Below are 27,478 nucleotides of genomic sequence, written 5' to 3' on the forward strand. Positions count from 1 at the left end.
GTGGGGCTCAGTGGTGCAGTCTCCCTGGTCACCCAAACTGGGTGCTGCAGGTGTGTCCCAGGTTTGGGTTGGGTGTGCCCTTCTGTTGAGCCTTTGGGTGTGTGGTCCTTGGAAGTGGCCAGGTGGTGCTCCAGCTCGATCAGAAGCTGGCCACTGAGCATGTCAGTCCGGGGCTTCCTGGGAGGGGCCTCACCACAGGCCAAGTTCAGCTACAGCCTGTGCCCTGCCCAGGGCCACCTGGCACGAGCCACAAAGCAATCCACAGATGGCCACCGCTAATACTGTGCTTAAAGGTGCCTCAAGAGGCCAAGCTATGAATTGAGGCTGGCTGTCACTAGTTCCAGACCCAGGGCTGCTCAGCCAGAGGTACGGGGCATGCCAAAGCCAGATGCTAGTTGTTTGGGTATTGTGAACCTTTGAGAGATTTTAGCAAAGTCCACAGCGTGAGCCAAGACAAGCTCTTTATACAGAAAAGCCACTGGAAGTGGCTTGGGTGGGCCCAAAAGTTGGGTGGGGCAGGGTCTCAGGGAATCAGGGCCAATGAACAGTGTTAGCCAGGTGGATGGAGACTCAAATATGGCAGCTGCCTACGTCTGCACTCCAGAAGGGTGGAGGGTTCAATAAAGAAACAATGGCTTCTGCCAGCTCCGCTCCGGGAGAAAGCTGCCCCTCCAGCCTCTGCCCTGACGCCAGACAATTCAGTTCCTTCATGTGTCCCTGGCACCTTTCAAGCTGCTGCCCCAGTGCTGGAGTCCAGCGCGAGTGAGGGTCAGCGAATAAGTTCATGCGTGGGCCCGTTAAGAGGAACACCTGGGACTGCAGCCGCCCTCCTTCTCTCTCAGCCGCACTCAGCCTTTACCTGCTCTGCCATCTTGACCGGATCCTTACTGCTACTATCTAAAGTAAGTTTTTGAATTAAAATATTCCATAACTACGGAATGTACACAATAGGATGAATTTTCCAATGACACCCCCCATAACAGCACCAAAAAGTCCTCTTGGGCCCACTCCCCACCATTCCCTCCCATCGTGAGATGGTCTCAGACCCCAGTCAGCGTTGCCAGCTTTTGGACTTTTTTGTGTCTGGCTTTTCTCGCCCACTATTATTATGTTGGTGAACTTTGGCCCTGCAGCTCTTGTGTGATGGTGGTTTGCTCATGCTCAATGGTGTATGCTGTCCCCTTGTGTGAATACGCCCCAATTTATGTCTCCATTCTGTTGTTTCTGGTTTGGGGTTATTATGAATGAAGCTGCTGTGAACATTCAGGTACAGGATTTTGGGGAACATCTGTGCGTTTTTCTGTTGTATGTCGCTGGGGGTGGAATTCCTGGGTTGTAGGGCTTGTGTCTATGGTAGGTGTTGCCAAAAGCTTTTCCAGAGAGGCTGTACCTGCTGATACCCACACCCGCAATGTGTGGGTGTCCCGATCGCTCCACGTCCTCACCAGCTCTTACTGGTGTCTGTCTTCTCACTCGAACCCTGCTGATGGGGACATAGGGCTATGATATGGCATGAAACTCTTAATTCTCGTCTCCTTGATGATTAATACATTTGGGCCTCTTCTTGTTTGTTTATTGGCCATTTCCAGATCCCCTTTTGTGAAGTCCTTTGTCCACTTTTTGATTCTCTTTATCATATTGATAAGTAGCGCGCCTCTATAGTCTAGGTACAGGTGATTGTCATGAATTTATATTGCAAATATCTTTTCCCATTCTGTGGATTATCTTTATTTTCTCTCTTAGTAAAGAGAAACTCTTAATTTTAACACAGCCTAAATATCAATCATTTTCTTTATTGTTGGTGGGTTCTGCATCCTCTATAAGACGCTCTGCATAACCCAAAGGAATGAGGATAGTCCCTTAGGTTTCCTTCTAGACGCTTTATTGTTTCACCTTTCTCAATCCACGGGGAATTCTGTTTTATGTATGGTGTGGGGAGTGGCATCGAACTTCACTTACATCCATGTGGACATTCCATTGACCCCACACCATTTGCTGAAAACATGTTATTGTCACTGTTTGAGTTTAGGATTGCTCACATTTCTTTTCTCCTTTTTCAACAATTATGAATCTTCTTAAAACTGTACTTAAAACTGAGGGACCACAAGGGTGCTAGGTTGACCTGCAGAGGCTGGGCAGCTGCTACCACTGAAACCGCCCCGGGTGCTGAGCCCCGGCTGTGTGACGGGCACTTACCAGGTCATCATTCATCTTCCTATTAAAAGCTCCCCCTGCCTGTCGCCAGTCATCCCCATTCTGCAGAGGAGAACTGAGGCCCAGGAGCCTGGGGACTTGCCCAAAGCCCACAGCTGGTACTCAGCGAGCTGGGACTAAACCCACACATGGCCAGCTCCACGGCTGCTTTAAATGAGGAGGGTGATGATGGTGATGAGTCTGTGTATTTGGGGTGACTATACAGTTTTCAGAGCACCCTGCAATCAGGAAGGGACTTGAGATTCCAGCCCACTGGCCCTGGCTGGCCCCAGCTAGAAGATCGAAGCTCAGAGCCCAATGGAAGGGACGTACTCCGAGGTGGCTGAAACTGAGACATTCCTGAGGCTTCCTGGAGGAGGCGCCAGCTGGGCTTGGGGGATGAGAGTCTCCCTGGAAGTCGCCCAGGACCTCTCTGGCTTCCTCTCACTTAGAAAAATCCCATGTCGCCAGGAAAACCCAGTCATGGGTCATAGGGACATAATTGGTATTTAATCTGCCGTCTTGTCTGTTTGGAGGGGGGTGGAGCAGCGGTGGCACGTGCCAGGACTGGAGCCAGATGCCCAGATGATTTGGTTAAGGCTAAGGATGTGCAGAAAGACATCCTGATGGGCGTCCTGGGACAGCTGAGGGAGAGAGGCCACGAGCTGCCGAACCGCAAGCCCTTGGGGGTGACGAGGTCACCCTCTCCTCCTCCACAGTGCCTTCCTTGTACAGGGCCCCAGGAAACCAGCGCTTCCCCCACAGAGCCTGGGAGGGAAGGGTGAGCATTCTTCCTAGTTTGCAGATGAGGAAACTGAGGTTTTGAAGGACCCACAGTCTCCTGGAAGAGGAACAGCTGAGTGATACTAAGCCAAGTGTGCGCAGGGCAGAGAGGGCTGTGGGGGTGGGGGCGGGGATGGCCTCCAGCCCCTTCGTCCCCTTGCTCCTCCAGCCTAGAGGGAGTGAGGGCCCTGGCATTTCTGCCCCTCCTCTGTGCCCCTGCCCCCAGGAGGGCACCAGGACAGGTTCAGGTCAGGAAGCGGCCTCTCAATGCTGCCTGAGAGTACAGAGATGCTTGTCACCCCCTCCGACATGAACTGTTGATTAAAGGAACCATGGAAAGTCTTCTCTTGTTTCCCAAAGGGTCGACACCACCCTAGGCAGCGCTGTCCTTTGTCTTCCTTTTCTGTGGAAACATTTTAAGTTCATTAGGGGACTATTTCTATCTCCTGATTGTTTTGTTTTATTTCAAATAGCGGGTCAAAGCAGCTTGGATCACCCTGTGAGGTGACTTTCTCAGAGACAGTCAGACATGACCAGGGAAGGTCTCCACTCCACGGGTAGAAACTCATGTGAAATGCTGGCCGTGGGGGGCTTCATTCGGTCCTGCCATGTCCTGACCTGACTGCATGAATCAGGGTTACGAAGAGAGGCCTGGCCCTTGGCGCTGTCACAGAGCCCTGGAGTCCTGGCGCGCAGCCCCAAAGCCCTGCCCAGCTCCTGCTGCTGGCCCCTTGCTGGCTGCAAAATGGAAACAGTCGTCCCTGCCCCACCTTGCAAGGCTGTGGCAAGGGCCAACCGACCTGGTCGTCGTTCTCCCTCCCCGTGTGTGTTTCTAGTTTTGCCTCCTGGAGACTTATCTGATTGATGCCCAGAAAGCCTTGGAGCCAAGCCAGACCCCTTGGGTGCTCAGTGGCCAAGAGCCATAAATAAATGGCAGGAGGCGGAGCTCTGGCTGATGGGAGGGAACTCATGGGATTATAGTTTATGGTGATGAGGGACCTACTCTCCGGGCGCCAAGCTGAGGCCATCAGTCCTCGGTCATCAGCTGGCCGTGAGCCTTCGTTCTCGGGGCAGGGCTCTCATGGTGCCCACAACAGGCCTGGCTGGCTCTGCACCCAGCCTTTGAACAGGGGCACTAAGGCACCTGGAGAGACCACCCCGTGAGACGCGACATGCTGGGAACACGCTTGTCATTCCAAAGAAAGGATGTCACAGAGTGAAACGCTCCGTCTCTTGTTCAAGTGTGCTGCTGTGTTCCTGGCCTTCTGGCTCATAGCTTCTGCTTAGTCTTGCATGTAGACACACTAATCATTATTAGAATTCTGCTTTGGGCGTGAGGAGATAAGGGAAGTTTATCAAAGTTTTGGAGGAACCTTCTGACCAGACGCACAGCAACCAGCACACTCTTCCCCGGCCCCTGCTGGCGCCCACATGTCTGCGGTCCTCAATCACCTCTTCCCCGCCCATCCCCCTTCCCTCCACGTAAAGGAAGCCTGGACTCTGTACTTTCTTAAGATGGATTTAGAGATTAGATCTCCCATCTTCTCGGTTGGCACGGTTTGATGCATTCTCACTAAAACTTTCCTTACTCCAAACTCTACTGTTTTGAGATTTGACCTTTCCCAGTGTCGGGCACACGGATTTTGGACTGGTAACAAGAGTAGGCGCTGCCGAGAGAAGAAGATACTTGGATGGTCCAGGGCCAGGAATGCAGTGCACGGGCCGCTCAGACCTCGGGGCAGGAAGAAGTCATTTGAAACCCCCCGGTGGGCTCAGCCTCCCCAGGCCTCCTTCCTTCCTCTTCCAGCAAAGAATCAAAACCTCCCTCCAGGGTTGTCCTCACACAGCCCTTCAGGCAGGTGGGGCAGGGAGCCTAATTCCATCTTCAAGAGGGGAGGGCTGAGGCCCAGACAGGGCAGGGACTTGGCCAGTTCCACACAGGATTGGTGGCAGGACATGGACACAGCTCCTGAGGCTGAGGACAGAGAAGCCCAGCCAGGCCTGAGAACTGGGCAGTGAGGCAGAGGCACCCCTAGCTGTGGAGGGTGGTGAGGGCCAGCCCCCTGGCCTACAAAGCTGGGGAGGGTGGACAAGCAGCTCTTAGGAGAGGATAGGGCTGGGGGGCGGGGCAGCACAGTGGCCCCTGCAAGTCTCTGACCCCACACGGTGGTGAGGCCCCCCCAGGCGGTGAGGCCACAGGACATGGCTACGAGGAGGTGGGGGCAGCGTGGTAGAAGTGAGGGCCACAGGAGCCCAGAGGGTGTATCTGACCTTTGCAGGTTTGTGAAAACATTCCTATGTTTAGATTATTTGTAGTGATTCTGCTCAATATATATTGTGATTCCTGTATTTGTAGATTCAAGACTTGCACCATTTCTGGAAAATTCTCAGCCATTTATCACTTCGTTTGCCGCCTGCCCTGCAACCCTGCCTTCAGGGACTCAGGTTAGACTCTGCTATACCTCCTTATTCTACCCTCTGTCTCCTGGTCTCTTCCACATTTTCCAGCTCCTTGTCTCCCTGGGCTGCATTATGAATCATTTCTTTATATCCGTCTTCCAGCTAATTCTTCATCGTGTCCAATCTGCTGTTTAAACCCCTCTCCACTGAAAATTTAAGTTTTAAAATTATACTTTTAATATCTACAAGTTCTGTTTGGTTTACTTTAAATCAGCCTGGCCACTTTTGATGGTCTCTTGTTCCCTACTCACTATTTTTATTCCCTCCTTTATGTTTCTCAACATCTGAAACTTGGTTATTATTTTATATGCTGTATCTTATTGATGCAAGAATGTCCAAACCTGTAGAGAATTTTTATAAGAGTTTGAGCCAAACTGGTGACATATGCCAGGGAGTAAGATCTCAAATGCTTCTGGAGAAGGACAGTTTGCAGCTTCTTTTATGCGTTTGAGGAGGGACCCTAAGGAAGATGACGGGGGGGGGGGGGGGGGGAGGAAGCAAGGCAGGGATTGGATTCCAGCGTACTTAACGAGATTATACGCTCTCTTGAGGGCGGTTGCACTTCTTTCAAAGGTGTGTCAGTTAACCTAGATGCACAAAACAATGCACAGGCCTGGCCTAAGCCAAAGATAAACCTCTTATAAAAAAGGTTTGATGTGCCTGGGGTGGGACTCCCCATGATGACCTGCCCAGTGAGGAATTTGTGATCGGCTCACCCTGTGAGGTGACTTTCTTAGAACCCCTTTTTCGGCCACAATCTAATATTGGCTATGTGTAGTCCTTGGGGGGCAGCGTCGGGGTGGGGGGGAGGTATGTAATCCCTTTCTTTTTGTTCTCTTCTCTCAGCTCAGGTTGTCCTTTGTCCTTTCCCTTCACGATTGCGCTGGGTGTCCTCAGTTTCCCCTCCACACTCATGCTCCCTCTCCACTACACTCCTCCTTGCTCTGTGCCTGGTTCTGGCCTTGGCAAGCCTCCAGCTTGAGAATTCCAACTGATACCATGCGAAGGTCTGGCTGCCTGCCACTTGCAAAAGTTAAAAATCGAGAGACAAGGTTGGTGGACAGAAAAGCAGGTTTATTCAGAAAGCAGGCATTCTGGGAAGATGGCGGACCGCTGTCCAAAGGCCATCTCCCCGTTCCTAGAATGGGCAGAAGGTTTTATAGGTACACAAGAAGAACAAAGGAAAGGGGGAGTCAGTCAGTCAGGTCCAAAGGCTGATATTCTTCCTGGGGTCTAGTCTGTTTTAAGATAATGTTATCTCCGGACTCTAGACTCCACTGGGGCCTGGGGCTTTATGTGTCACCAGTAAAAACTGTAACTGGTGTTGCAAATCGGATTCCGGTGTCTGGGCAGCTGAGGATTAAGAAATTGCCCTTTCCAGGTGAGGATTCTGCTGATTAAATGGATTAACGAGGTGAGAAAGGGAAAGAGAGTTCTTTAGTTAATCAGTGGAGGGAAAAGCAAAGAGAACACAGCTGAATATCAGGACAGATCTAACTGCAAACTAGCTAAGTCTAATTACTTTATCGATTTACCAAATTTCACTGTTACACAACCAGCAGGTGCTTCCCACACATACCTTGCTCTTTCCTACATCTGAGCCTTTGCTCAGGCTGCTTCCCCTCCAGGTGAAGCACGCTTTCCAGCCAACTTCTCCTCTTCTTACCCCACCAGGAAGCCTCCCCTAAAATGCCTTGCTGGTTCAGACACCTCCTCTGGGCTCCTGGGGCTCTTGGACACACCGCACTGCGCTGACTGATTGGCTTGTCCCCCTCACTACTCTGTGAGCCCCTGGTGTGGCCTCGAGCACACAGCCGGCTCAGAAGCCACTCAGTGGGGGTGTGTTGGATGAATGAGTGGGTCTGCTCATGTGAATAGCCTGTGCTGGTATTGACTGCACGCGTGGTGCTGTGGTCACAGCCCTGCCCTTGGCAGCTTCTGAGTGTCTGGTCAGAAGGAAGCCCAGGGCCAGTAGCCAGTGTGGTCCTGGCGCCCGTGGTGTGTGGCCTGGCTCAGCCAGGTCACACATTGTTCCCACTTGGAGCTCATGTGCTTCCATTGTGTGGCAACCGCCTGGGCGCATAGCTCCCAGATGTGTTGTGGGGACAGACTCCCAGAGAGCAGTTTCCAGGCTGTCGGCCTCAAGTGGAGGGGTGCTGGCTCAGGTAGTAGATGGCCATCAGCTGTGACTAGTTGGCTATCAGCTGTAACCAGTTGGCCATAGCCACTGATACAACTGCCGTGGCTACGCTAGCAAGCACGGATTGCAGTTGGCAAGTGGGGTTGGTTGGTTGGAAGAGAAGCAGATGGCGGACTGTACATCGTGTGGCTCCTGCTCCCTGTGTCTCCAACCCAGCCACCAGCGAGACTATAGTGGTATGAACCCCCATCCATGGCTCCATTGCTGTTCCTTTTTGGCCTCCCCATGTCCTGCGTTCTTGTGCGGGGAGCGGGGAGCTGAGTTCCTGCATGACTGTGTCCATCCAGGAGGCTGAGGCTTAAGCTGCAGCTTTCAACTCCCTTCTCTCTGGGCTCAGGGAACCAAAGGGCCTGCCCAGGGCTCTTCAGCCTCAGACCCAAGCAGCAAAAGGCCTCTACCTGCGTGGAGCTGAGACTGACGTGAGGTACCTGGGGATGGAGTGTGTGTGTAGGTTGGGATGGGGGCAGGGCGCAGGCGCTGGGGCTCCCTCCCGAGACCTTCTCTCCCTCCCCCTGATCCTTTCCCCTGTCTTTTTCTCCTGCCACCATCTCTGGTCCTCTGTGAATCTTTCTTGCTATTCCATCCTCTTTCTTACCCTTTCCGCACTTCTCTCCCCCTCTCACACTCTCCGTCCTCTGCCCCACGCCCACCCCACCCCCTGGCTTCCCCCCTCACTCTCCAGACGATGCCAGGGCTGCACCATTCTCCAGGGAGGCTCCCGGGCCTGAGGGACACGCAGAGGAAAGTGTGGTGCTCTTGCTCCGGCTGAGACCTACCAGCTGGTTATCTCCCCCAAAGCAAATTTCCTAGGAAACTCGGAGCAAATAAAGGCCAAACAATGGAAAGAACAGAGCCCTCCCTTCCTCCCCTAGAGAAAGGCCAAACTGGTCTCCTGCCGGCTGCCCCCAGGGCTGAGACTGAGCCTGGTTCCAAATGCCTATTCCAACCCCCACAACCAGGGGCTTCCTGCCTCAGGCTCTGGGGAGTGTTTCAGACAGGGGACCCCAGCAGGTGAGGTGAGAGGAGGCAGGCAGCGCTGAAGCCCCTGGAGGTAGTGACATGACTGAAGAAAAAGGTCAGCGGAGAAGCCCCCAGCCCAGCCCTAGTGTCCCCCAGCCCCAGACCCTTAGTTTTTCAATTTCCTACCACACCAGAGGGCCACCACTGGGCCTGCAAGGTCGTCCCAGCAGGTGGACAGTCTGATCAGCCACTGACAGTGTCTAAATCATGGGTGCGCTGGTCAGGGGGTGCAAACAGGAAGCCAGTGCCACTCCTCACAGCAGGGTCCCAGGAAGAACCTCTACCTCAGCCCAGTGGATTGGCCCCGGGACGGCCCCCAGGAAGACCAGTCAGAGCCTAGATCCAGGACTTTGCACACTGAAGCTGGGGAAGAAAATTTCAGGTTCCCCAGTGGTGGAAAATGTCCCAGGGGGAACTTGAAAGCCTTTGGCAGTGCCATTTCTGACCACGTGGGAGAAGCTGATCTCCAGGGAGAGATCATGGCCCCCTGTGAGAAAAAAAATAAGAGCTCTCTTTTCTCTTGACTGAGGGGCATTTGAACCCCACTTTTGGGGTGTTTCTGTCTTCCCCAAGATTTGGTTTTGGAGGGATTCAGAACGTGCCTCCCCAAAATATGCTGCTTGGATATGTTGATTACTTTGAGCTGAAGGCACTTGAGGAGCAGCTGGTGCAAGAAAGACTCTCTGCCCTCCTATTTCTACAGGCGTAACTATAATAGAGTTTAATGTATAACAGGTACAGTAAGAGATTAACAACAATAAAGCAGAACAACTATAACAATATACTGTAATAAAAGTTACGTAGGGACAGCCGGTTAGCTCAGTTGGTTAGAGCGCGGTGCTCTTAACAACAAGGTTGCTGGTTGGATCCCCACATGGGCCACTGTGAGCTGCGCCCTCCACAACTAGATTGAAACAACTACTTGACTTGGAGCTAATGGGTCCTGGAAAAACACACTTGAATAAATAAAATGTTTAAGAAAAGAAAAGAATAAAAAGATGAGCACTTCCTCTTAAAAAAAAAAGTTAGGTGAATGTGGTGTCTCACTGTCTGATCACCAAAATGGTTACTAAGTGACCAGTAGACAGGTAGCGTGTACAGGATGGAGACGCTGGACAAAGGGATGATTCACGCTGGGCAGGACTGAGTGGGACGGCGTGGGATTCATCACGTTACTCAGAACGGTGCCCAATTAAAAACATGAATTGTTTATTTCTGGAATTTTCCATTTAATGTTTTTGGACCATGGTTGGCCGCGGGTGACTGAAACCATGGAAAAGGGGGGACTACTGTCATTCAGGACTCAAGGGCCTCCCAATCCTAAAACAAACACAAAACTCTGCTTATCACCCTCAGGTTCGCGGCCATCCCTTGCCTGCCTTTTGCATTCTGCCTTCTCAGGAGAGTGGTGTCCGCTTGCTGTCTCGCCTTCCTTGCTCTGGCCTCTCCTCCCTGAGTCCCCTTGCGGGGACACGCCCAGTCCTCATCCTCCTAGACCCCTCCAGGGTCTCCTGCCCTGGCCAGTCGTGGAATGTCCTTAGGCCCGGGGGCGCCTTACCACTTTCCTCCCTCACCACTCCCAGGGGAATCATGTCCTCCAAATCCCTGTTGCCAGCCCAACTGGCTCTGCCAACCGCCAGGTTCACAGGTGCCTCCCACACAGCTGTACCTGGATGCCCCTCAGAAGAGTCACTCCCCGGATGCAGCACATCCAAACCAAACACACAGTCTTTCCTTGAACAGTGGCTTCTGCTGGGCACGCCCTTACCACCCTGACCCTTTACAGACAAATGCCTTTCATGCTCCCGGATTCAGCTTGAGAGCAGAGCCGGTCACTCCCTCCTTTGTAGTTGATCAGATGTCAGCACCGCTGACATCCACCAACTCAGACAACGCCTGTGTCCAAGCCCGAGTCGTGGGGTGGTGGGAGAGGCTGCCAGGAGCCTGCAGGCCTACGTAGTCACAATGCCAGTCTCCTCATATTTAGAATGGGGACGGTAACCTCCAACTCACCTGCTGCCTGGGACTGACCTGAAGGTCAGAGGAAAGCTAAGCCCTAGTCATTTCAAGTGGGAGCATGAGTTAGATGTCTCTTTCTTAGAGACCAGAAAGGGGGTTGAAACCAAACCACTTGCTTATGGAAAGGCACTTTGAGCTGACTCTTTTGGAGAAGACTTCATTCATTCATTCATTCATTCATTCATTCATTCATCAAACACTGTCCAAGTATCTAGTATCTTCCAGGCCTGCCCTCCAGCTCTTGGTCCATGGGGCCAAGAGAGGAGAAAGCCATCCTCTGTATTAATGAAAACCTTTCAGTGTCACGGTCCATGCTTTCAAACCTTTTAAGGAGCTTGTTGAGGTCCTCACAAGCTTCGCTGGATTTTCTTGGGAGTTCTTTTCCTTCTAATGCAGTTTCCTTTTCTCTTGCCTCTGTCTCAGCTACGCATTCGTTCCTGTTCCAGTTCCAACAATTCCTCATTAGCCAGTCCCTCAGGAACCACCTTTAGGAGTGTCTCTGTCTCGGGCCCATTCACGTCCAGGTGTTTTGCCGTCTCAACCGCATCAGGAATCTTTCAGGTCCATTATAATCTGGTCTTGAAACACTGTCATCATCCTCCTCAGTGAGTGCATAACTGTATTGCGACTGTAGTGTGGAATATTGAGAAAAATAACAGGCCCCCAAGACAACAAACCAAGACTTAATTGCGGTCTCAGCCCATCGCAGAAATGTGACCTTAAACCAGTGTGGAATTTCCTGATCAACACTAGGGCGGGAATCTGCCTGATAAGACCCCTGCACCCTTCCCCCAAAGACAGGTGCTCCTGCCTGAAACCATCCTTTCTTTTGCGAGTAACTTTCGTGTCCAGCTTCTGGGAGCACCTTCCGGTGGGACGCTACTGTCGTCGTTCAGTAAAGCCAGTTAGAGCTTTACATTTACTCGGTTGAATTTTTGTTCTTAAACAAGTACCACCTCCACTTTCTTCCAAAATGACACCAAAAAAATATTTTCAAAGGCATAAATCCTCAAGGACAGAAATAATAGGAAAGGAGATGCTGACAGCAGTTTGGAAGCTGGAAGGCAGATGGGTGAGACTAACTCATCTATGAGACCCAGAAAAGATGAACGCTGAGCCCAGACGTGGCAGAGCCCAGCCAGGTGTCCCTGTGTCCTCAAGGGTCTTCCCTCTGTGTCTGTCTTATTCTCTTCTTTTAAGGTTACCAGCCATATTGGATTAGGGCCCATCCACGTGACTTCATTTTCCTTAATTACCTTTTTAAGGGCCTGATCTCCAAATACAGTCATATACTGGGTACCGGGGGATTAGCACTTTAACACATAAATTTGGGGGACACAATTTAGTTCCTAACCAACAGTGAAATAAACTCCCCAAAGTTTCTATCACCCAGAAAATTTTATACCCTCTTAAGCAATACCGTGTTTCCCCGAAAATAAAACCTAGACAGACAATCAGCTCTAATGCATCTGTTGGAGCAAAACTTAATATAAGATCTGGTCTTATTTTACTATAATATAAAACTGGGTCTTATATAATATAATATAACATAACATAATATAATACCGGGTCTTATATTAATTTTTGCTCCAAAAGACGCATTAGAGCTGATTGTCCAGCTAGGTCTTATTTTTGGGGAAACACAGTACTTGGGGGAAAAAAGACATCAAAATCCAAACTGCAGAAGATCTAGAAAAGAGAGAAGTAAAGGTAGGTGAGAACTTTTGGGATACGGAGTCAAACAGGGCTGCATGTGTTTTAAAGGCCAGGTCTCATTCATGTTAACAAACAAGAAGGAATGAATGAAAATAAATCAAGGCACAGAGAGATGATGGAACATGCCCAAGATCACACAGCTGGCACATAGCAGAGGCAGGATTTCAACCCAGCCCGCGTAACAGGCACAAACATGTTAATTGCAGCACTGTTTACAATAGCCATCCCTTCCTTGCAACAAAAAAGACAAAAAAGGATTAACAAGGTGTTCAGCTATAGGGCACCATTTAAATAACCATAAAATAGCCACTCCAGGGGACACCGTGCAGCTACATACAGTCGTAGGACAGCAGTGGCAGCGTGGCTCACCCCGCTGCACAGGAGAGCTGAGATCATGAACTGGGTTTTCTCACCTGCATCTAGAAAGGAATCCGCTATGTCCCAACGTTGGGACCACCAAGAAAATAGCTCTCCAAATCCTTTTCTGTAGATTTTAAATCTCCCAGTGAACCCCGTTGAGAGAGACTTGGCTGCTTGTTCTGCCACATAAAAGCCTCCCGGGTGTGTAATTCTGGGAAAAAGCAGGAGCAGACTGCACCCAAAATGCTACCGTGTGTGAGTGTGTGAGTGTGTGCGTGAGTGTGAATATGTGAGTGTGACTGTGTGCGAGTGTGTTGTGTGTGTGAGTGTCTGTGTGTTTGCATTTTAAGGATAGCATATGCAAAGAATATCTCTAGAAGAATACAGAGAATCTGCTTAAAGCAGCTGCCGCTAGAGGAGCAAATTTGGTGGCTGAGGATCGGAGAGCGGGGAGGCTCACATCTCTCCTCCAGACTTTTTGCATTTTGTACCATATTCAAGTATTACCCACCCCGATAAATCACTACACCAGGGGGGCCAAAAAATGGATACAAGTAGACACTTTGGTCAACATTGCTCAAGCAGTAGTTCTCCGTCATCAGAAGTGTCTGGACGCTGATGGTAACCACTTTGAGCACCTCTTGTAATTGCAGAAGTCAAACATGACTTGTATTCATCATTCGTTATCAGTATATATTGAGTATGACAATTTTAATAGCTTTCCTTTCTTAAAATGTGTATATATTTTTTTGGCACTGTGCGTGTATGTGTGTGTGTGTGTGTGTGTGTTTAATAGTATTTTTTAAATTAACAGATTTTAGTTTTTAGAGCAGTTGTAAGTTTATAGAAAATTGAGCAGATAATAGATATTCTTTATCAAATTGAAGAAGTCCCCCCCTATGCTAACGTGCTGAGTGGCTGTTGGAGTCTGTTGAATGCTTTCTCGGCATCTCTTCGTATGATCAGATGATTTTTCTTCTGTATCCTGTTGATGCAATGGATTACAGGAACTGATTTTTTCATGTCAAACCAGCCTTACATACCTGGAACAAATCCCACTTGGTCATGGTGTATAATTCATTTTTTGCACTTGCATCTGTGTTCATGAGAGATATTGGTCTATAGTTTTCCTTTCTTATAATGTCTTTATTTGGTTTAGGTGTTAGAATAATGCTGGCCTCATACTGTGTTTCCCCGAAAATAAGACCTAACCGGAAAATAAGCCCTAGCCTGATTTTTCAGGATGCTCGTAATATAAAATTTCCCTGAAAATAAGGCTGGGTCTTATAATAATTTTTGCTCCAAAAGACACGTTAGGGCTTATTTTATATTACGAGCATCCTGAAAAATCAGGCTACAGCTTATTTTTTGGTTAGGTCATTTTCGGGGAAATATGGTAGAATGTTGAGAAATATTTCCTCTGCGTCATTTTCCAGAAGAGATTGCAGAGAATTGGGGTCACTACTTCCTCAAATGTTTGGTAGAATTCACCAGTGAAACCATCTGGGCCTGGTGCTTACTATTTTGGAAGTTGATGGAAGAGAAGCTTTTGTAATTTTATAATTAAATCTCCATGGTTTTTGGTGGTGGTGGTGGTGGTGGTGGGCTGTGAACAAAAGGCATACTTAGAACCCTACTCAGAGGAGTTTCTTAGCCATTTTTTTCCTTCCCTTATGTAAGACTGGAAGGTGAGAGGGGGCACAGTTGGCTAATTTCCCTTTCTCAGTATCAGTTTGCAACCTGGGGAGCTTCCCAGGTGAAATCTGCAAGTGCCCCCGTACATGGAGGGTTAAGGAGAGAGTGAAGAAAGGGGCACACTACTCCAGATGTGTAGGCGGCAGGTTTAATGAGCAAGGGAACTTACTTACGAGGCTTGTCCTGGCCGGGTATGACAAGTAGCTCTCCACACCTGCCTACCAGGATCCTACAAGTTTATATAGAGGCCTTTACTGGGTTCAGACATGTGTACCATCCAGATGGTGTCAACAACACTTCACTGTCTCAAGGCTACGGTCCTTGGGAGGCTTCTAGCTCAGGGAAGGCAAGCAGAGCGCACGTTCCAAGGTCAGGGGAGGGGTTGAGACGACTCTGATGGCCTAGGGGGCCCAGGCCCAGGTCTCAGCTATCACGTCCTCTCAATCACCTCCTCCAACACTTTACCTTCTTGACCAGCTCTTATTGTATTTGCCCCCCCTCTTGTGCAGTGTCCCCTGAGTGGTCAGCAAGCGGTTTCACTAGTATGAAGGCAGCTTGTTTGGCAGCTGCCTGGCTGCATGGGAGGCGGAGACCATAACAACAGTACAGTGATAAAGACAATGAGTCTCGGGGCTTCCAGGTGGCTGAGTTGGTTAGAGCGCAGTGCTCATAAAACCAATGTCGCGAGTTCGATTCCCACATGGGCCAGTGAGCTGCGCCCTCCACAACCAGATTGGAAAAAACAAAGACATGACTTGGAGCTGATGGTCCTGGAAGAACACACTGTCCCCCAATATTCCCCAATAAAAAATTAAAAAACAAAAAAGGTAATGATTCCCACAATAAGTAATAATTTCTTCCACCAAAAGCACCGTGATCCCAACCACAGGTTTATGAAGTCCCCTAGCTGGGGGTCAGATCATTTAGGTCATTCACCTGTGTCCTCATGTGATTTACTAAAGAAGATATGTTAGCAGACTCAGCAGGTGTGAATACACAGCATTCTGCTTGGATAATGGCGCAGGTCCCCCGTGTGAGGCAGTGACAATGTCCAAGGTCAACGTGTTTTGGAGGACAGCTTTTTTCATTAGAGACATTTCAGTGCTCAGTGAGGACGGGTTGTTGGCTATCGTTCAAGCCTAGCTGGGAGAACTTAGTCAGGGCTTCTATGTGTGCAGTAACGTCTTCCAGGCCAATGGAGAGAGCAGAAAAGACGGCCAGATGACTGTACCAGTGAAAAACAGAGTGCCCATCTGGCCTTGGACGGAGTTTGATAACTGTTACTGTTGGGCAGATTCTCCCCAGTGCCCAGGGAAAACCGAGGGTGCAGCGGCTCAGCCACCAAGGTGGAACCCACGGCCAAAAATCGGTGCCACCTGACCATTGGGTCCTATTCGGGACTACTCAATAAGTACCTGGGTGGCGTGACAAGTCAGCGCCAAACCAATCACCATCCTGTGAAATATAATAGAATGACTACAGAGTTCCAGTGATATCCATCCCATATTTCAGGTATAATTGGGTTGCTTCTGTTTAGAGTGATTTCTCCATTCCTAACATAGGGGTCCCAGGTGTTCAAATGTGAGTCACATGAACCCACCCCAAGTGTGCACGTAGCCACCCATGGCCCTAACGGTGGTATTTCTAGGACCCTTCCGGTCAGCAATTGGACAGGCTGCCTTCGTAGTTTGATTGACAGAAAAAGAACACCCATACCCAGTGTTACTGATAGTGTGAGTTACAGGCCGGATTTTTGGATAAGTACTGGGAGTGTCAGATGACTTACGAGTACTGGTCCTCGCTTTTTCTTGCTTAATGTACTGCCTTAGGGCCTTCTGGTCCTCTGCCTGGAGTGGTGGCACCCACCATGGGAATCCTGACCAGCTAGAGAGGGCAGCTGCCCACAAACCCAACAATTAGATTGATTTCTGTTCTTTTTTTTTAAATTAAAGTTTATTGGGGTGACAATTGTTAGTAAAGTTACATAGGTTTCAGGTGTACAGTTCTGTAATACATCATCTATATATCACATTGTGTGTTCACCACCCAGAGTCAGTTCTCTTTCCATCACCATATATTAAGACCCCGTTTACCCTCTTCTAGAACCCCCTTTTCCCTTACCCTCTGCTAACCCCTAAACTATTGTCTATGTCTAGGAGTTTTTGTTCCTTCATTTGTTTGTCTTGTTCTTTTGTTGTTCTCAGTTTTATATACCACGTATCAGTGAAATCATACAGTTCTCTACTTTTTCTGTCTGACTTATTTCACTTAGCATGTCCTCTTTGGAGAAATGTCTCTTCAGGTCCTCTGCCCATTTTTCAATTGGGTCGTTTGTTTTTTTGTCGTTGAGTTGTATGAGTTCCTTATGTATTTTAAATATTAGCCCCTTATTGGAGTCGCTGTTTGCAAAAATCTTTTCCCATTTGGTTGGTTGCCTCTTTATTTTGTTGATGGTTTCTTTTGTTGTGCAGAAGCTTTTAAGTTTGATTTAGTCCCATTCATTTATTTTAGCTTTTACTTCCCTTGCCTTTGGAGTCAAATTCATGAAATGCTCTTTGAACCCACGGTCCATAAGTTTAGTACCTATGTTTTCTTCTATGCAGTTTATTGTGTCAGATCTTATGCTTAGGTCTTTGATACATTTTGAATTAATTTTGGTACATGGTGACAGATAACAGTCCAGTTTCATTCTTTTGCACGTGGTTTTCCAATTCTCCCAGCACCATTTATTGAAGACGCTGTCTCTTCTCCATTGTATGTTTTTTGCTTCTTTGTCAACAATTATCTCTCCATATATATGTGGGTTCATTTCTGGGTTCTTAATTCTATTCCATTGGTCTACGTGTCTGTTTTTCTGCCAATATCATGCTGTTTAGATTATTGTTGCCCTGTAGTACACGCGAAAGTTAGGGAGTGTGACACCTCCAGCGTTGTTCTTTTCTTGTAAGATTGTTTTGGCTATTCGGGGTCTTTTGTGGTTCCATACAAATCTGATGATTTTTTGTTTTATTTCTTTAAAAAATGCCATTAGGATTTTGATGGGGATTGCATTAAATCTGTATATTGCTTTGGGTAATATGGCCATTTTAACTATGTTGATTCTTCCATTCCATGAGCACGGAATATCTTTCCATTTCTTTGTGTCTTCTTCAATTTCTTTTAAAACTGTCTTATAGTTTTCAGCATATAGGTCTTTCACATCCTTGGTTAAGTTTATTCCTAGGTATTTTATTCTTTTTGTTGCAATTGCAAAAGGAATTTTTTTTGTTTCTTTTTCTGAGATTTCATTGTTAGTATATAGGAATGCAATGGACTTTTGTATGTTGATTTTGTAGCTGGCAACTTTACTGTATTCATTTATTGTTTCTAATAGCTTTTTAGTGGAGTCTTTAGGGTTTTCTATATATAGTATCAAGTCATCTGCAAAGAGTGACAGTTTAACTTCTTCATTCCCAATTTGGATGCCTTTTATTTCTTTCTCTTGCCTGATTGCTCTGGCGAGGACTTCCAACACTATATTGAAAAGCAGAGGTGATAGAGGACAGCCCTGTCGTGTTCCTGAATGTAGAGCAAAGGGTTTCAGTTTTTCACCGTTAATTATGATATTAGTTGAAGGTTTGTCATATATGGTCTTTTTTATGTTAAGTATTTTCCTTCTATACCTATTTATTAAGTGTTTTAATCATAAATGGATGTTGTATCTTGTCAAATGCTTTTTCTGCATCAATTGATATAATCATATGATTTTTGTCCTGTATTTTGTTTACGTGATGTATCACATTGATGGATTTGCGGATGTTGAACCATCCTTGTGCCCCGGGGATGAACCCCACTTGATTGTGATGAATAATCTTTCTAATGCATTGTTGCATTCTATTTGCTAGAATTTTGTTTAGGATTTTTGCATGTGTATTCATCAGAGATATTGGTCTGTAGTCTTCTTTTTTTGTGTTATCCTTACCAGGTTTTGGTATCAGGGTAATGTTGGCCTCATAAAATGAGTTAGGGAATATTGTCTCTTCTTCAATTTTTTGGAAGAGTTTGAGTAGGACAGGTATTAGATCCTCTTTGAAGGTTTGGTAGAATTCACTAGTGAAGCCATCTGGTCCCAGACTTTTGCTTTTGGGAAGGTTTCAGATGACTGATTCAATTTCCTTACTGATGATAGGTCTATTTAGATTTTCCAATTCTTCAGGATTCAGCCTAGGAAGGCTATATGTTTCTAAGAACTTGTCCATTTCTTCTAGGTTATTGAATTTGGGGCATATAGTCCTTCAATAGTATTCTTGGATGATCCTTTGTATTTCTGTGGCATCCGTGGTAACTTCCCCTTTTTCATTTCTGATTTTGTTTATTAGTGTCTTTTCTCTTTTTATCTTAGTGAGTCTAGCCAAGGATTTGTCAATTTTATTAATCTTTTCAAAGAACCAGCTCTTTGTCACATTAATTTTTTTCTATTGTCTTTTTGTTCTCTATTTCATTTAGTTCTGCTCTGATTTTTATTATTTCCTTTCTTCTGCTGACCTTGGATTTCATTTGTTCTTCTTTTCCTAGTTCTTTAAGGGTGTGACATGAAGTTATTTATCTGAGATTTTTCTTGTTTCTTGAGATAGGCCTGTAATGATATAAATTTCCCTATTAAAACTACTTTCGCTGCATCCCCAAAATTTTGGTAGGATATATTTTCATTCTCATTTGTTTCTATGTATCTTTTGATCTCTCCTCTTATTTATTCTTTGACCCGATGTTCTTTAAAAGTATGTTGTTTAATCTCCATATTTGTGGTTTTTCTTGTTTTCTTTTTGCAGTTGATATCCAATTTCAAAGCCTTGTGATCAGAGAATATGCTTGGTATGATTTCAATCTTCTTAGATTTGCTGAGGCTAGTTTTATGTCCCAATATATGATCTATCCTTGAGAATGTTCCATGTACATTAGAAAAAAATGTATAGTCTGATGTTTTAGGATGAAGTGCTCTATAAATGTCAATTATGTCTATTTCATATAATGTGTCATTTAGGGCTGCTATTTATTTATTTTCTGTTTGGACGATCTATGCATAGCTGTCAATGATGTATTTTAGTCCCCTCTATAATTATGTTTTGGTCAATTTCTCCCTTTAGTTCTGTTAGTAGGTGCTTGATATATTTCTGTGCTCCCTAATTGGGGGCATAAATATTGATGACTGTTATGTCTTCTTGTTGTATAGTCCCCTTTATCATTATAATGTCCATCTTTGTCTCTTGTTACCTTTTTTATCCTGAAGTCTGTTTCACCTGATATCAGTATGGATATACCTGATTTTCTCTGGGTACCATTTGCTTGGAGTGTCAGTTTCCACCTTTCACTTTGAGTCTATGCTTGTCCTTGTAGCTGAGATGTGTCTCTTAGAGGCAGCATATGGTTGGGTTTAGTGTTTTGATCCAATCTGCTACTCTGTGCCTTTTTACTGCTGAGTTCAGTCCATTTACATTTAGGGTGATTATTGATATGTGAGGATTTCCTATCATTCTATCTTTAGTTTTCTGGTAGGACTGTGTCTCCATGGTTTCTTTGTCTTTTTGTTGTTGTCTATTATTTTTGTGTGGTAGTAGTCTATGATTTTCCCCTCTGTTTCTTTTTTTATTACATTATATATTTCAGTTCTGGATTTTTTTTGAGTGGTTACCATTAAGTTTATGTAAAAGAAAGTTTCATATTCCATTTTCTTCAGCATGTTTACTTTTTTCATTCCCATATTCTGGTTCAGGCCTTTACTCTCCCCCCTTTTATGTTTTGGTGGTCACAAATTATCCCTATTTATGCTGGTCAAAGCCTCCTTCAATATTTCTTGTAGTGCAGGTCATGTGTTAGAAAATTCCCTCAGCTTCTGTATGTCTGGAAAGGTCTTTATTCCTCCTTCATATCTAAAGGATATCTTTGCTGGATATATTATTTTTGGCTCATAATTTTTCTCTTTTAATAGTTTGAATATTTGATTCTACTCCCTCCTGGCTTGTAGAGTTTCTGCCGACAAATTTTTTTTTTTTTTAATTTATTGGGGTGACAATTGTTAGTAAAATTACATAGATTTCGGGTGTACAATTCTGTACTATATCATCTATAAATCCCATTGTGTGTTCACCACCTGGAGTCAGTTCTCCTTCCATCACCATATATTTGATCTCCCTTACCCTCATCTCCCACCCTCCACCCCCTTACCCTCTGGTAACCACTAAACTGTTGTCTGTGTCTATGAGTTCTTGTTTCTCATTTGTTTGTCTTGTTCTTTTGTTGTTTTTGGTTTATATACCACATATCAGTGAAATCATATGGTTCTCTGCTTTTTCTGTCTGACTTATTTCGCTTAGCATTATACTCTCAAGATCCATCCATGTTGTCACAAATGTTCCTATATCATCTTTGCTTACCGCTGAATAGTACTCCATTGTGCATCTATACCACAACTTCTTTATCCATTCATCTATCGAAGGACATTTTGGTTGTTTCCATGTTTTGGCCACCGTAAACAAAGCTGCAATGAACATTGGAGCACACGTGTCTTTATGTGTAGATGTTTTCAGATATTTTGGGTAGATAGCCAGGAGAGGGATTGCTGGGTCATATGGTAATTCTATTCATAATTTTTTGAGGCACCTCCACACTACCTTCCATAATGGCTGCACCAGTCTGCCTTCCCACCAACAGTGTATGAGGGTTCCTTTTTCTCCACAGCCTCTCCAACACTTGTTACTATTTGTCTTATTGATGATAGTCATTCTGACTGGGGTGAGGTGATATCTCATTGTGGTTTTTATTTGCATTTCTCTGATGAAACTGGACTGCTGTCACCATGTACCAAAATTAATTCAAAATGTATCAAAGACTTAAGCATAAGACCTGACACAATAAACTGCATAGAAGAAAACATAGGTACTAAACTTATGGACCTTGGGTTCAAAGAGCATTTTATGAATTTGACTCCAAAGGCAGTGGAAGTAAAAGCTAAAATAAACGAATGGGACTATATGAAACGTAAAAGCTTCTGCACAGCAAAAGAAACCATCGACAAAATAAAGAGGCAAGCAATTGAATGGGAGAAGATTTTTGCAAACAGTGCCTCTGATAAGGGGCTAATATCCAAAATATACAAGGAACTCATGAAACTCAACAACAAAAAAACAAACGACCCAATTGAAAAATGGGCAGAGGACCTAAAGAGACATTTCTCCAAAGAGGACATACAAATGGCAAATAGATATACGAAAAATCTGATGTTAATCTGATGGGTTTTCCTTTGTTGGTTACGGTCCTCTTTTCCCTGGCTGCCTTGAGGATTCTTTCTTTGTCATTGATTTTTGACAGCTTCAATACAATGTGCCTTGGAGAAGGCCTGTTGCGGTTGGGGTAATTAGGTGTTCTGTTTGCTTCTTGGACTCGAAGATCCAGTTCTTTCCACAAGTTTGGGAAGTTCTATTTGACTATTTGTTTGAATATACTCTCTGTTCCCTTTTCTCTTTTTTCTCCTTCTGGTATGCCCATTATTCTTATATTGCTCTTTCTGATGGAGTCAGAAAGTTCTTGTAGAGTTCTTTCATTTCTTTTAAGTCTCAAGTCTCTTTTTTCTTCCATCCATGTCATTTCCAGATTTCTATCTTCGATGTCTCTGATTCTTTCCTCCATCTGGTCAACTCTACTACCTAAGCTGGCTGTTGCCACACAGCAGCCTACCCGTCTGTCTCCTTGTACCTGACCCTAAAGAAAGGAGAGTCTGTGAGACGGATCCTTTCAGGGACTTTGCTTCACCTTTGTGCTTGCACCTTATGTCTCCCTGTTTGGCCCCAAAAATATGGCTGGTCAGCCAATGACGAGTAAGATTCCCCACGGAGGGGAAGGAGGACAACTCAAGCCAGGTGCAGTCGTGGGGACCAACAGGAGAACCCACGGGGTTCACAGAGGTGGGCACAGCCCCCCACCTTCCTCAGGCTAAGGAAAGCCTCAGCCTCTGTGGCTTCATTCCTTCCCGAAACCTGCAAAGGAAGTGATTCAATGAGGTGCTCTCCATCTATTCATATGCATGTAGGTTTTGTCCCTTGGGGAAGTTGAGACTTATGGTTCAGCTGCCTGCAGGCAAGGGTGACTGGCTTGAATCAGTTTCCTATTATAATGTATGGAATTCACAGATCTTGAGATTGACAAGCTTTATCTCCTTTACTTCCCCCACCTAACTAATAAAAGCTAATGCACAGGCCTGATTAGGCACCCAGCCCATTCCTTGAGGCTGCACATCCCTTGGCCCAGCTTAAACTCTATTCAGGGCTACCGTCTTTTCTTAACCCTGCGCCGCCCTCCTCGCTCACCACAATCCTCGTTGTGTGGGACGGATGGCTGGCTATTTCATTCTTCATTTCTTTTATTGAGTTCTTAATCTCCAGAAATTCTATTTGATTCCTTTTAAAAATTTCAGTCTCTTTGGTAAAATGTTCATTTTGTTCTTTGATTGTGTTTCTGAGTTCATTAAACTGCCTGTCTGTGTTTTCTTGCATCTCGTTGAGTTTTTTAAGAACTGCAATCTTGAATTTTCTGTCATTTAAGTCACATATTTCCATGTCTTTAAGTTCATTTTCTGGAGACTTTTCATTTTCTTTCTGAGCCATCTTGTTACTTTGGTTATTCATGTAATTAATGATTTATTATTTCTCTTCCTAGACATCTACAGGAGTGAGTTCTACAACACGTTGATAGAAAGAGGTCTTTCTTTTGTTTTCCAGTAGGTGTAGGTAGAGTGTTTTATTCTCTCTCACACTGTAGTGTTATGTTTTCTCTGCACTATTCCTGCTTCTCACACAGTGGGGGGATTACCTGGAAGGCTGGCTTCTCCTCTGTTAACAGTGCACCTGGGTCATAGGGTGCCACATCCCTGTGGGGATGCGGAGAGCTTCTGAAGTTCCAAAGCTCTTCCTGCACCAGATTCAGAGCCCGTGTGTTTCAGCAGTTCTGTTTACTCCTGCAGGGATCTGCCCAGATACGTGGGGCCAGGGGCAGGGTGAGTTGTGAGAGGTGGCCCAGAGCAATGGCGGCGACCACCACCACAGCAGGTCCTGCTTCCACAGCTCCCTCCCCTTTGCCAGAACTAGTTGGGCTGCGAATCTGTGTCTGCGGTCCACAGTTCTCAGAACAGCAAATATTCTGTTCTTTTGATCTGACACTGCTACTGTTCCACTTCTAGCACCGGGCAGGTGGGGGCGGGGCGAGCTCTGGGAGAGTAGGGAGGGGCCAGCTAGTCTCAGTGCCTAAGGCTTCCGTTCTCTGCTCAGCAGTGAGGGCTTAAACCACCGTTTTCAGCCTTCTTCCCTCAGTCTTTGCTCCGAGGTCTCTGCCGTGAGCGTTGGGTTCAGCTGTGTTATATGCTGCCCCCTCAGCCCTGTGGGCCATAAGCAGAGCCCTAGCAGTCCGAGTTCTTCCCTCTCCCGCAGCTGCGGTAGTTCCGGGATGCAGCGAGCTCAGAGCACTGAGCCAGATCTGCGTCCTGCGCCCCGCGGCTCCGTCTCCGCAGTTCTCCCTTCCCTCCTTCCCTGCTCAAGCAATTTGCCCACCTTTAGGTGAATTCAGTAGTGAGCCTCTTCATCTTGCCTGTCTGCTGTGCAGGGAGTCCTTTGTGGAGTTATAGTTGTTCAATTTCTTGTAAATTCCAGGAGAGATTTCAAGAGGCTCACCTCACACCGCCATTGTTATGACGTCATCCTAGATTGATTTCTTTGTTGGGCATGAGTGGGCCTGCTGTAGAAAAGCAAATACAGGAAGTTACACAGCCATTACAAAATGAAAAAAAAAAAAACTTGGCTCGTTTAGTAGAGAAGATTCAGTTTTCTTAAGTAATCAGAGACCTGATAAAGATAACATGAAGCACAGAAAATTATTATTATTTTTTTAAATTGGGGAACAGTGTGTTTTTCCAGGACTCATCAGCTCCACGTCAAGTCGTTGTTTTTTTCAATCTAGTTGTGGGGGGTGCAGCTCACTGGGCCATGTGGGAATCGAACCAGCGACCTTGGTGTATAAGCACTGTGCTTTAACCACTGAGTCAACCGGCCTCTCTCAGGACATTATTTTGATAAAACACAGAATCTTTGTTTTCTAGGCAGATAATTTAAAAGGTAAAGAAAAAGCTTTCACAATCTTATCAAGAACAGACCAATAGTCCTAGAAAACTTGGATCATTTAGCAGGTGGAAGAACATTCAGCTCCAGTTTCACATAAGTACATTATTGATATTAAAGCTTATTTTTTCTTAAAGCCAATTGTAGAGAGCTCTTTTACAAAAATAATTTTGGCACTACCCTCCGGAGGTAGAAAAACATCACATATACATAACATATATCCACAAACATACATATGCATACAGACGGACACAAAAGAAACCCCATAGCTTTTATTCCAAAACTTTGAACATGAAACTGGTACCCACTCACGTGGCTAAAGCTATTTACTAATATTTGTGGAGAAGCCTTGTAAGATTTGCATTTCCCCCTGACAGATAGTTTTATGGAGGCTGTAGGCTAGATTTTGGACAGGGAACTTCTATAGCAGTCTGTATTTTTAAAAGTCTTTCTCCCTCCTTTTTTTTTTTATTTCAGTCTCTGTGGGTAGTGTTTGACTTATCTCCTGGGTGTTTACATTTCCAAGACATAAGATTTACAACTTCAAGGGAACAGAGAAAGAATGCAAGTTTTCTCCTGGGAGTTTTGGGATATATTTTCTCTATTATCAGAAGTTGAGGGTAATTGCTATTTAAATTTTTCCTTTGTATTAGGGGTGGATGGCATGGGCCCTCAAGCACATCCTCCCTTTGCTCTTCTCACTAGGGGGTCTACCTCTTAGAGTCCTAACCAGGCTTTGTCACAAGCACTCAGACCTCAATCGGCAGCGGCTTGGGCCCTCCTAGTTTTGCAAAAGGATGCGTTAAGGTCTCTAATGTATTATCTTGCTCCTCGACCTTGTCTGCCAGCCCGAAGCTGGCAGAGTGGTAGACAACCGCATGTCCTTCTCTAACCTCAGCTCTTCTTCCAACTTTCTAATTGGAGCTTCAGCTTCTGGTTGCTCATTGGTGCTCAGCCCCAACCCACATGGTAGAGGCCAGCCCACAGTGGCAGCCACTTTTCCCTCTGCTGCCCTGTGCTATGCGCAGTCCCTCAAATGAGTGCCTTAAACCAGCTGGTGTTTTGGGGGTGTCCCCAGACTCATGTAGCAGGCCACAAGCATCTAACATGCGAGCCAGCCCTTCCCATATGGAGCTTGATGACAGACTTCGGATTTCCCCTGCAGATGCCTCTTTCCCGAGGCCCATTTCTTGGGCTCGCCAGTGTTGGTTAGAAATCCTAGGGGCTTCCCAGGTGAAATCTGAAAACAGCCCCCATATACGGAAGGCAAGGAGAGACTGAATAAGTGGCAGACCACTCCAGATGGGTAAGGTGGCAGGTTTAATGAGCAAGCGAACTTATTTATGAGGCTTGTCTCGGGCGGCCACCTGATGAGTCCATTTCTAACCACCCAACAGCATCTTAAAAGTTTATGTAGAAGGTATAACTGGTTTTTGTCACATACACCATTCAGGCGGTCTCAACCACACCCCACTGTGTCAAGGACATAGTTCTTGGACAGCTGATAGCTCAGGGAAGGCAAGCAGAATGCACGTTCCCAAAATGGGAGACGGTGAGGAACCTTCAGTTGTCCAGGGCTGGCTCAGGGGTCAGCTAGTAGTCACGTCCTCTCAATGACCTCCTCCAACACCCAGGTGGGTTAAAGCTCTGGTCAAGTCATTGCCCTTAGGGTTCAGGACAGCCCTCTTCCCTGCCCCAAAACATGTCACTTTGGCATATTGGTTATTTTGAGTTAAAGGCACTTTTAAAACAACAGATACAAGAAAGGGCTCTCTGACCTTGTTTTTTCTTTCTGCAAGTGGGAGCTAAAACTCCCATGTGAAATGTGCCCTCTCTGTACCAGGAAGAAGAAAATTCTTATCTCTGGAAACCAGGAGGTAGAGCCCAGAGACTTCTGCACCTTGTTAAAGTAACTCTTTCTCTTATCTTCCTCTAGTCCCTCCACGTATTTTATTTTCCACAATTGCTACTATTTCTTCAACCTAATGCACACTCGGGCCTCTCCCTTCTTCAGGTCTCCATTTTGTTGTGAGGGCTCCCATAGACATGTACATAAAGTTTGTATGCTTTTCTGCTGTTAATCTGTTTTATGTCAGTCCCAGCTGGAAACCCTAAGAGGGTAGAGTAAAATGTTTACTTCCTCTACATTACAGAGAACAGACAGAAGAAGGGAAAGCTCTTGATAATGTATTTCAACATGGTTGGTTTTCTCCTCTCCCTGCTCAAAGCACGGCATGAAAGTGTGTGGATCCCCTTAAGTTTTTAACTCTCAAGCTAGTCTACACGGAGCCTCCAGCATTTGTCAACTGAAGTTTAAGGGTCTACACCAGAGCTGGTTCCTTCTTCTGCTCCTGGGCGGTTGTGATTCTCTGTCTGTCTCCACTTTTGGGGCCACTGGTTTGTCCTGTGACCTCCGTTCTCTGATGCATCTGAGAAGAATTGTTGACTTTCAGCTTACTAAGCTTTTTTCTCGTGGGTGATTACTCACAACAAGATGGGAGTGATGATTTCCAAGTTCTTCACGTGCTGGACTGGAAAGTGGGAGTTCTCAATTTTTTTTTTAAGAGAAAAAAACCCACCCTGTTGATGAATACCTGGTGACTCTCCTGACACACTTTTCAACCTGATGCCCCTCGGGGCTCTGTTCAGGTGTCCATCACTATGAGGCAATGACCTCCAACTATGTATCTACAGCCCAGATACTGTCCTTGGTGCTCTAGCTCCAATGTCCATCTGCTTTTGATCTTCCACCTGGACGTCTCACAGGTACCTCAAACAAATGTCCAACTTGAATTCGCCATCTTTCCCCACAAAACCAATCCACAGCCCAGGCTTTCTATCTCAAGGGATTGGCATCCAGGTGCTCAAGCCAGAAATCTATGCTTCCTTTTAG

General features: G+C 46.2%; 1 long non-coding RNA gene across 1 annotated transcript in view; it reads left to right on the plus strand.

The window, feature by feature from the left end:
- Positions 1 to 640: 640 nt before the first annotated feature.
- Positions 641 to 27,478, plus strand: part of LOC117029225 (uncharacterized) — a 32,607-nt gene continuing 5,769 nt past the window's right edge. Inside the window, exon 1 of the long non-coding RNA XR_004424192.1 lies at positions 641 to 902. This is a non-coding gene — a long non-coding RNA (uncharacterized LOC117029225). The remainder of the gene's footprint in view (positions 903 to 27,478) is intronic.

Source organism: Rhinolophus ferrumequinum, chromosome 10 (genome assembly GCF_004115265.2).
Source record: "Rhinolophus ferrumequinum isolate MPI-CBG mRhiFer1 chromosome 10, mRhiFer1_v1.p, whole genome shotgun sequence".
Lineage (NCBI taxonomy): Eukaryota > Metazoa > Chordata > Mammalia > Chiroptera > Rhinolophidae > Rhinolophus > Rhinolophus ferrumequinum.